At 54.4% G+C, this 10364-nt stretch overlaps 1 protein-coding gene across 4 annotated transcripts in view; it reads right to left on the minus strand.

Moving 5' to 3' along the window:
* The window catches only part of FAM163B (family with sequence similarity 163 member B), a 173578-nt gene extending 169392 nt beyond the window's left edge, over positions 1-4186 (minus strand). For 2 of the 4 annotated variants that reach the window (XM_063935839.1, XM_063935838.1), the window contains exons 1-2: positions 3988-4186; positions 2092-2256 (exon numbers count right to left, since the gene is read on the minus strand). The gene's annotated coding sequence lies outside the window, so the exon portion shown is untranslated. Of the gene's footprint in view, positions 1-2091; positions 2257-3506 lie in introns of all 4 variants that reach the window. The other 2 variants (XM_063935841.1, XM_063935840.1) reach the window with 2 other exon arrangements.
* Positions 4187-10364: the final 6178 nt, after the last annotated feature.

Consider the following 10364-nt stretch of genomic DNA (forward strand, 5'->3'; position numbering starts at 1 on the left):
TGCCCAGAGATCCATGCAGGGTGATACAGCAGGTAGGTGACACTGGGTTATGAGGGGCGGTCAGTGGGGTGTCCAGAGATCCATGCAGGGTGATACAGCAGGTAGTGACACTGGGTTATGAGGGGCGGTCAGTGGGGTGTCCAGAGATCCATGCAGGGTGATACAGCAGGTAGGTGACACTGGGTTATGAGGGGCGGTCAGTGGGGTGTCCAGAGATCCATGCAGGGTGATACAGCAGGTAGGTGACACTGGGTTATGAGGGGCGGTCAGTGGGGTGTCCAGAGATCCATGCAGGGTGATACAGCAGGTAGGTGACACTGGGTTATGAGGGGCGGTCAGTGGGGTGTCCACAGATCCATGCAGGGTGATACAGCAGGTAGTGACACTGGGTTATGAGGGGTGGTCAGTGGGGTGACCAGAGATCCATGCAGGGTGATACAGCAGGTAGGTGACACTGGGTTATGAAGGGTGGTCAGTGGGGTGTCCAGAGATCCATGCAGGGTGATACAGCAGGTAGGTGACACTAGGTTATGAGGGGTGGTCAGTGGGGTGTCCAGAGATCCATGCAGGGTGATACAGCAGGTAGGTGACACTGGGTTATGAGGGGTGGTCAGTGGAGTGTCCAGAGATCCATGCAGGGTGATACAGCAGGTAGGTGACACTGGGTTATGAGGGGTGGTCAGTGGGGTGACCAGAGATCCATGCAGGGTGATACAGCAGGTAGGTGACACTGGGTTATGAGGGGTGGTCAGTGGGGTGTCCAGAGATCCATGCAGGGTGATACAGCAGGTAGGTGACACTGGGTTATGAGGGGCGGTCAGTGGGGTGCCCAGAGATCCATGCAGGGTGATACAGCAGGTAGGTGACACTGGGTTATGAGGGGCGGTCAGTGGGGTGTCCAGAGATCCATGCAGGGTGATACAGCAGGTAGGTGACATGATACAGCAGGTAGGTGACACTGGGTTATGAGGGGCGGTCAGTGGGGTGTCCAGAGATCCATGCAGGGTGATACAGCAGGTAGGTGACATGATACAGCAGGTAGGTGACACTGGGTTATGAGGGGTGGTCAGTGGGGTGTCCAGAGATCCATGCAGGGTGATACAGCAGGTAGGTGACACTGGGTTATGAGGGGTGGTCAGTGGGGTGTCCAGAGATCCATGCAGGGTGATACAGCAGGTAGGTGACACTGGGTTATGAGGGGCGGTCAGTGGGGTGTCCAGAGATCCATGCAGGGTGATACAGCAGGTAGGTGACACTGGGTTATGAGGGGCGGTCAGTGGAGTGTCCAGAGATCCATGCAGGGTGATACAGCAGGTAGGTGACACTGGGTTATGAGGGGTGGTCAGTGGGGTGTCCAGAGATCCATGCAGGGTGATACAGCAGGTAGGTGACACTGGGTTATGAGGGGCGGTCAGTGGGGTGTCCAGAGATCCATGCAGGGTGATACAGCAGGTAGGTGACATGATACAGCAGGTAGGTGACACTGGGTTATGAGGGGCGGTCAGTGGGGTGTCCAGAGATCCATGCAGGGTGATACAGCAGGTAGGTGACACTGGGTTATGAGGGGTGGTCAGTGGGGTGTCCAGAGATCCATGCAGGGTGATACAGCAGGTAGGTGACACTGGGTTATGAGGGGTGGTCAGTGGGGTGTCCAGAGATCCATGCAGGGTGATACAGCAGGTAGGTAACACTGGGTTATGAGGGGCGGTCAGTGGGGTGCCCAGAGATCCATGCAGGGTGATACAGCAGGTAGGTGACACTGGGTTATGAGGGGCGGTCAGTGGGGTGCCCAGAGATCCATGCAGGGTGATACAGCAGGTAGGTGACACTGGGTTATGAGGGGCGGTCAGTGGGGTGCCCAGAGATCCATGCAGGGTGATACAGCAGGTAGGTGACACTGGGTTATGAGGGGCAGTCAGAAGGTAGGTTATACTCCGTGCTACAGCTGTACAGCAGGAATAGATGTCTCCGCACACATATATACATGTATGATCATTCTGTATCCATAGTAAGAACACATGTAATACGGCACATAACACGATTCAGCGTATACACAGTGCAAAGCATCACCCGCGACCACCAGCGTCTCACCTGTAAAGAGTGGAAGACCCCGCTTGCTAGGTGAGGTCCAGCTTCCAATGCATGAGGGAGACGCTTCTTCTCCAATCTGTGGGGACCAGAGCTGTCTCCTCAGTGGGGGGTGCACAGGTGACGTCTGCAGGGGGAGCGGATCAGAGTCGGGGTGCAGGGTCCATCCTGCAATGGGAAGAAAGGTGCTCTCCTGATTTCTGCCAGCTACAGGGGTGCTCTCCTTATTTCTACCAGTTATAGGGGTGTTGTCCTCATATTTGTCAGTTGTAGGGGTACTGTCCTGATTTCTGCCAGCTACCGGGGTGCACTTCTCACTTCTGCCAGCTATAGGGGTACTGTCCTCATATTTGTCAGTTACAGGGGTGCTGTCCCAATATCTATCAGTTACAGGGGTGCTGTCCCAATATCTATCAGTCGCAGGGGTGCTGTCCCGATATCTATCAGTCGCAGGGGTGCTGTCCCGATATCGGTCAGTCGCAGGGGTGCTGTCTCGATATCGGTCAGTCGCAGGGGTGCTGTCTCGATATCGGTCAGTCGCAGGGGTGCTGTCTCGATATCGGTCAGTCGCAGGGGTGCTGTCTCGATATCGGTCAGTTGCAGGGGTGCTGTCCCGATATCGGTCAGTCACAGGGGTGCTGTCCCGATATCGGCCAGTCACAGGGGTGCTGTCCCGATATCGGCCAGTTACAGGGGTGCTGTCCCGATATCGGCCAGTTACAGGGGTGCTGTCCCGATATCGGCCAGTTACAGGGGTACTGCCCTGATATCGGTCAGTTACACGAGTGCTGCACGGTCAGTTACAGGGGTGCTGTCCCGATAGCGGTCCATTACAGGGGTGCTGCCCCAATATCGGTCAGTTACAAGGGTGCTGCCTTGATATCGGTCAGATACAGGGGTGCTGTCCCGATATCGGTCAGTTAAAGGGGTGTTGCCAGATATCGGTCGACTAAAGGGGTGCTGCCTGATATTGGTCAGTTACAGGGGTGCTGTCCCGATATTGGTCAGCTACAGGGGTGCTGTCCCGATATCAGTCAGTTACAGGGGTGCTGTCCCGATATCAGTCAGTTACAGGGGTGCTGTCCCAATTTCGGTCAGTTACAGGGGTGCTGTCCCGATATCAGTCAGTTACAGGGGTGCTGTCCCGATATCGGTCAGTTACAGGGGTGCTGTCCCGATTTCGGTCAGTTACAGGGGTGCTGTCCCGATATCAGTCAGTTACAGGGGTGCTGTCCCGATATCAGTCAGTTACAGGGGTGGCTGCCTGATTTCAGAGCGGATGTTTGGAGTTGTGCCCATTTATGCGGTGATCTCCTGATTCTAGCAAGGTACTGGAGAATGGGGCTGTAGTCCTGTCTCACAGTGAGGTACGGTGAGGTGCTGGGCTCCTATCCTGCCTGCAGTGAGGTACTGGGCACCTTTCCTGCCTGCAGCGAGGTGCTGGGTTCCTTTCCTGCCTGCAGTGAGGTGCTGGGTTCCTTTCCTGCCTGCAGCGAGGTGCTGGGTTCCTTTCCTGCCTGCAGCGAGGTGCTGGGTTCCTTTCCTGCCTGCAGCGAGGTACAGTGAGGTGCTGGGTTCCTTTCCTGCCTGCAGTGAGGTGCTGGGTTCCTTTCCTGCCTGCAGCGAGGTGCTGGGTTCCTTTCCTGCCTGCAGCGAGGTACAGTGAGGTGATGGGTTCCTTTCCTGTCTGCAGCGAGGTTCTGGGCTCCTGTCCTGCCTCGCAATGAGGTACAGTAAGGTCCTGGGCTCCTGTCCTGCCTTCAGTGAGGTACTGGGGTCCTTGTATTGCCTGTAATGAGGTGCTAGGCTCCTCCTACCTCGCAGTGAGGTATAGTGAGGTGCTGGACTCCTGACCTGCCTGCAGACAGGTATAGTGAGGTACTGGGCTCCTTGTCTTGCCTGCAATGAGGTGCTGATCCCGTGCCTTGCAGTGAGGTGCAGGGCTCCTGCCTCGCAGTGAGGTACAGTGAGGTGCCGACTCGCACGAGGATCAGTGTTGCCAACTGTAAAATAATAAAGCAGCGAGTGATGAGGGAAAAACAAGCGCAGCCCCAGCAGCGTCCTCCTCACTCCTCTTCTCCCCTCACACAGCAGCCTGGATCCCCTCACTCCTCCCTCCATCCCGGCTCCACACCGTCCAATCCATGTCCTCCACCATGAGCCCAGAGCCTCCCTCACTTCCTCATCACTGTAACTCCTTCATACCCAGGCAGGGCTCCATAGTAACACCGGACAGTGCAATGCACAGCTCCCAACATGGCCCCTCCAGGAGGAACACAGCGCTCCTGCTCTTCCCTCTTACTGTATGACTGCCGACACCTGTGCTGCTGACACACCTTTCTTATCCATACCTCCCAACATGGCCCCCTCCAGGAGGAACACAGCGCTCCTGCTCTTCCCTCTTACTGTATGACTGCCGACACCTGTGCTGACACACCTTTCTTATCCATACCTCCCAACATGGCCCCCTCCAGGAGGAACACAGCTCTCCTGCTCTTCCCTCCTAATGTATGACTGCCGACACCTGTGCTGCTAACACACCTTTCTTATCCATACCTCCCAACATGGCCCCCTCCAGGAGGAACACAGCGCTCCTGCACTTCCCTCTTACTGTATGACTGCCGACACCTGTGCTGACACACCTTTCTTATCCATACCTCCTAACATGGCCCTCTCCAGGAGGAACACAGCACCACTGCTCTTCCCTCTTACTGTATGACTGCCGACACCTGTGCTGACACACCTTTCTTATCCATACCTCCCAACATGGCCCCCTCCAGGAGGAACACAGTGCTCCTGCTCTTCCCTCCTAATGTATGACTGCCGACACCTGTGCTGACACACCTTTCTTATCCATACCTCCCAACATGGCCCCCTCCAGGAGGAACACAGTGCTCCTGCTCTTCCCTCCTAATGTATGACTGCCGACACCTGTGCTGACACACCTTTCTTATCCATACCTCCCAACATGGCCCCCTCCAGGAGGAACACAGCGCTCCTGCTCTTCCCTCTTACTGTATGCCTGCCGACAGCTGTGCTGACACACCTTTCTTATCCATACCTCCTAACATGGCCCTCTCCAGGAGGAACACAGCACCACTGCTCTTCCCTCTTACTGTATGACTGCCGACACCTGTGCTGACACACCTTTCTTATCCATACCTCCCAACATGGCCCCCTCCAGGAGGAACACAGTGCTCCTGCTCTTCCCTCCTAATGTATGACTGCCGACACATGTGCTGACACACCTTTCTTATCCATACCTCCCAACATGGCCCCCTCCAGGAGGAACACAGCGCTCCTGCTCTTCCCTCTTACTGTATGACTGCCGACACCTGTGCTGCTGACACACCTTTCTTATCCATACCTCCTAACATGGCCCCCTCCAGGAGGAACACAGCACTCCTGCTCTTCCCTCTTACTGTATGACTGCTGACACACCTTTCTTATCCATACCTCCCAACATGGCCCCCTCCAGGAGGAACACAGCGCTCCTGCTCTTCCCTCTTACTGTATGACTGCCGACACCTGTGCTGACACACCTTTCTTATCCATACCTCCCAACATGGCCCCCTCCAGGAGGAACACAGCTCTCCTGCTCTTCCCTCCTAATGTATGACTGCCGACACCTGTGCTGCTAACACACCTTTCTTATCCATACCTCCCAACATGGCCCCCTCCAGGAGGAACACAGTGCTCCTGCCCTTTCCTCCTAATATATGACTGCCGACACCTGTGCTGACACACCTTTCTTATCCATACCTCCCAACATGGCCCCTTCCAGGAGGAACACAATGCCCCTGCACTTCCCTCCTAATGTATGACTGCCGACACTTGTGCTGACACACCTTTCTTATCCATACCTCCCAACATGGCCCCCTCCAGGAGGAACACAGTGCTCCTGCACTTCCCTCCTAATGTATGACTGCCGACACATGTGCTGCTGACACACCTTTCTTATCCATACCTCCCAACATGGCCCCCTCCAGGAGGAACACAGCGCTCCTGCTCTTCCCTCCTGATGTATGACTGCCGACACCTGTGCTGCTGACACACCTTTCTTATCCATACCTCCCAACATGGCCCCCTCCAGGAGGAACGCAGTGTTCCTGCACTTCCCTCCTAATGTATGACTGCCGACACCTGTGCTGCTGACACACCTTTCTTATCCATACCTCCCAACATGGCCCCCTCCAGGAGGAACAGAGTGCTCCTGCTCTTCCCTCTTACTGTATGACTGCCGACACCTGTGCTGCTGACACACCTTTCTTATCCATACCTCCCAACATGGCCCCCTCCAGGAGGAACACAGCGCTCCTGCTCTTCCCTCCTGATGTATGACTGCCGACACCTGTGCTGCTGACACACTTTTCTTATCCATACCTCCCAACATGGCCCCCTCCAGGAGGAACACACCGCTCCTGCTCTTCCCTCCTGATGTATGACTGCCGACACCTGTGCTGCTGACACACCTTTCTTATCCATACCTCCCAACATGGCCCCCTCCAGGAGGAACACAGTGCTCCTGCACTTCTCTCCTAATGTATGACTGCCGACACCTGTGCTGACACACTTTTCTTATCCATACCTCCCAACATGGCCCCCTCCAGGAGGAACACAGCGCTCCTGCTCTTCCCTCTTACTGTATGACTGCCGACACCTGTGCTGACACACCTTTCTTATCCATACCTCCCAACATCACCCCTTCCAGGAGGAACACAGTGCCCCTGCACTTCCCTCCTAATGTATGACTGCCGACACCTGTGCTGACACACCTTTCTTATCCATACCTCCCAACATGGCCCCCTCCAGGAGGAACACAGTGCTCCTGCACTTCCCTCCTAATGTATGACTGCCGGCACCTGTGCTGCTGGCACACCTTTCTTATCCATACCTCCCAACATGGCCCACTCCAGGAGGAACACAGCGTTCCTGCTCTTCCCGCCTGATGTATGACTGCCGACACCTGTGCTGCTGACACACCTTTCTTATCCATACCTCCCAACATGGCCCCCTCCAGGAGGAACACAGCGCTCCTGCACTTCCCTCCTAATGTATGACTGCCGACACCTGTGCTGCTGACACACCTTTCTTATCCATACCAACTAACATGGCCCCCTCCAGGAGGAACACAGCGCTCCTGCTCTTCCCTCTTACTGTATGACTGCCGACACCTGTGCTGCTGACACACCTTTCTTATCCATACCTCCCAACATGGCCCCCTCCAGGAGGAACACAGTGCTCCTGCACTTCCCTCCTAATGTATGACTGCCGACACCTGTGCTGCTGACAAACCTTTCTTATCCATACCTCCCAACATGGCCCCCTCCAAGAGGAACACAGTGCTCCTGCACTTCCCTCCTAATGTATGACTGCCGACACCTGTGCTGACACACCTTTCTTATCCATACCTCCCAACATGGCCCCCTCCAGGAGGAACACAGCGCTCCTGCACTTCCCTCCTAATGTATGACTGCCGACACCTGTGCTGACACACCTTTCTTATCCATACCTCCCAACATCACCCCTTCCAGGAGGAACACAGTGCCCCTGCACTTCCCTCCTAATGTATGACTGCCGACACCTGTGCTGACACACCTTTCTTATCCATACCTCCCAACATGGCCCCCTCCAGGAGGAACACAGCGCTCCAGCACTTCCCTCCAAATGTATGACTGCCGACACCTGTGCTGACACACCTTTCTTATCCATACCTCCCAACATGGCCCCCTCCAGGAGGAACACAGTGCTCCTGCACTTCCCTCCTAATGTATGACTGCCGACACCTGTGCTGACACACCTTTCTTATCCATACCTCCCAACATGGCCCCCTCCAGGATGAACACAGTGCTCCTGCCCTTTCCTCCTAATGTATGACTGCCGACACCTGTACTGACACACCTTTCTTATCCATACCTCCCAACATGGCCCCCTCCAAGAGGAACACAGTGCTCCTGCCCTTTCCTCCTAATGTATGACTACCGACACCTGTACTGACACACCTTACTTATCCATACCTCCCAACATGGCCCCCTCCAGGAGGAACACAATGTTCCTGCTCTTCCCTCTTACTGTATGACTGCCGACACCTGTGCTGACACACCTTTCTTATCCACACCTCCCAACATGGCCCCCTCCAGGAGGAACACAGTGCCCCTGCTCTTCCCTCTTACTGTATGACTGCTGACACTGTGCTGACACACCTTTCTTATCCATACCTCCCAACATGGCCCCCTCCAGGAGGAACACAGCGCTCCTGCACTTCCCTCCTAATGTATAACTGCTGACACACCTTTCTTATCCATACCTCCCAACATGGCCCCCTCCAGGAGGAACACAGTGCTCCTGCTCTTCCCTCTTACTGTATGACTGCCGGCACCTGTGCTGACACACCTTTCTTATCCATACCTCCCAACATGGCCCCCTCCAGGAGGAACACAGTGCTCCTGCTCTTCCCTCTTACTGTATGACTGCCGGCACCTGTGCTGACACACCTTTCTTATCCATACCTCCCAACATGGCCCCCTCCAGGAGGAACACAGTGCTCCTGCTCTTCCCTCTTACTGTATGACTTCCGACACCTGTGCTGACACACCTTTCTTATCCATACCTCCCAACATGGCCCCCTCCAGGAGGAACACAACGTTCCTGCACTTCCCTCTTACTGTATGACTGCCGACACCTGTGCTGCTGACACACCTTTCTTATCCATACCTCCCAACATGGCCCCCTCCAGGAGGAACACAGTGCTCCTGCACTTCCCTCTCACTGTATAACTGCCGACACCTGTGTTGACACACCTTTCTTATCCATACCTCCCAACATGGCCCCCTTCAGGAGGAACACAGCGCTCCTGCACTTCCCTCCTAATGTATGACTGCCGACACCTGTGCTGACACACCTTTCTTATCCATACTTCCCAACATGGCTGCCTCCAGGAGGAACACAGCGCTCCTGCACTTCCCTCCTAATGTATGACTGCCGACACCTGTGCTGACACACCTTTCTTATCCATACCTCCCAACATGACCCCCTCCAGGAGGAACACAGTGCTCCTGCACTTCCCTCCTAATGTATGACTGCCGGCACCTGTGCTGACACACCTTTCTTATCCATACCTCCCAACATGGCCCCCTTCAGGAGGAACACAGCGCTCCTGCACTTCCCTCCTAATGTATGACTGCCGACACCTGTGCTGACACACCTTTCTTATCCATACTTCCCAACATGGCTGCCTCCAGGAGGAACACAGCGCTCCTGCACTTCCCTCCTAATGTATGACTGCCGACACCTGTGCTGACACACCTTTCTTATCCATACCTCCCAACATGACCCCCTCCAGGAGGAACACAGTGCTCCTGCTCTTCCCTCTTACTGTATGACTGCCGGCACCTGTGCTGACACACCTTTCTTATCCACTAACTGTCAGCACACATCAGGGACGTGCAGTGAGGTAAATGGCTCAGGAGGCACTGGTTCGTACTAGAGCAAGATTTACACATAATATATGAGCCAAAAGGTACATGTGGGCATTATACACTGGTGCAGCGGTATATACATGTGGGCATTATAAACTGGTGCGGCGTTATATACATGTGGGTATTATACACAGGTGCGGCAGTATATACATGTGGGCATTATACACAGGTGCAGTGGTATATACATGTGGGCTTTATACACAGGAGCAGCGGTATATACATGTGGGCATTATACACAGGTGCAGCGTTATATACATGTGGGCATTATACACAGGCGCAGAGGTATATACATGTGGGCGTCATACACAGGCGCAGCGGTATATATATGTGGCATTATACACGGGCAGCGGTATATAAATGTGGCCATTATACACAGGTGCAGTGGTATATACATGTGGGCATTATACACAGGTGCAGCGGTATATACATGTGGGCATTATACACAGGTGCAGCGGTATATACATGTGGGCATTATACACAGGTGCAGCGGTATATACATGTGGGCATTGTACACAGGCGCAGCAGTATATACATGTGGACATTATACACAGGTGCAGCAGTATATACATGTGGGCATTATACACAGGTGCAGCAGTATATACATGTTGGCATTATACACAGGTGCAGCGGTATATACATGTGGGCATTATACACACGTGCAGCAGTTTATACACATGGTCCCTCGTTCCGAGTTGTTCGCTCGCAAGGCGATTTTAGCAGTATTGCACACGCTAAGCCGCCGCCTACTGGGAGTGAATCTTAGCTTCTTAAAATTGCGAACGATGTATTCGCAATATT

This window comes from Pseudophryne corroboree, chromosome 8 (genome assembly GCF_028390025.1).
Source record: "Pseudophryne corroboree isolate aPseCor3 chromosome 8, aPseCor3.hap2, whole genome shotgun sequence".
Classification (NCBI taxonomy): Eukaryota; Metazoa; Chordata; class Amphibia; order Anura; family Myobatrachidae; genus Pseudophryne; species Pseudophryne corroboree.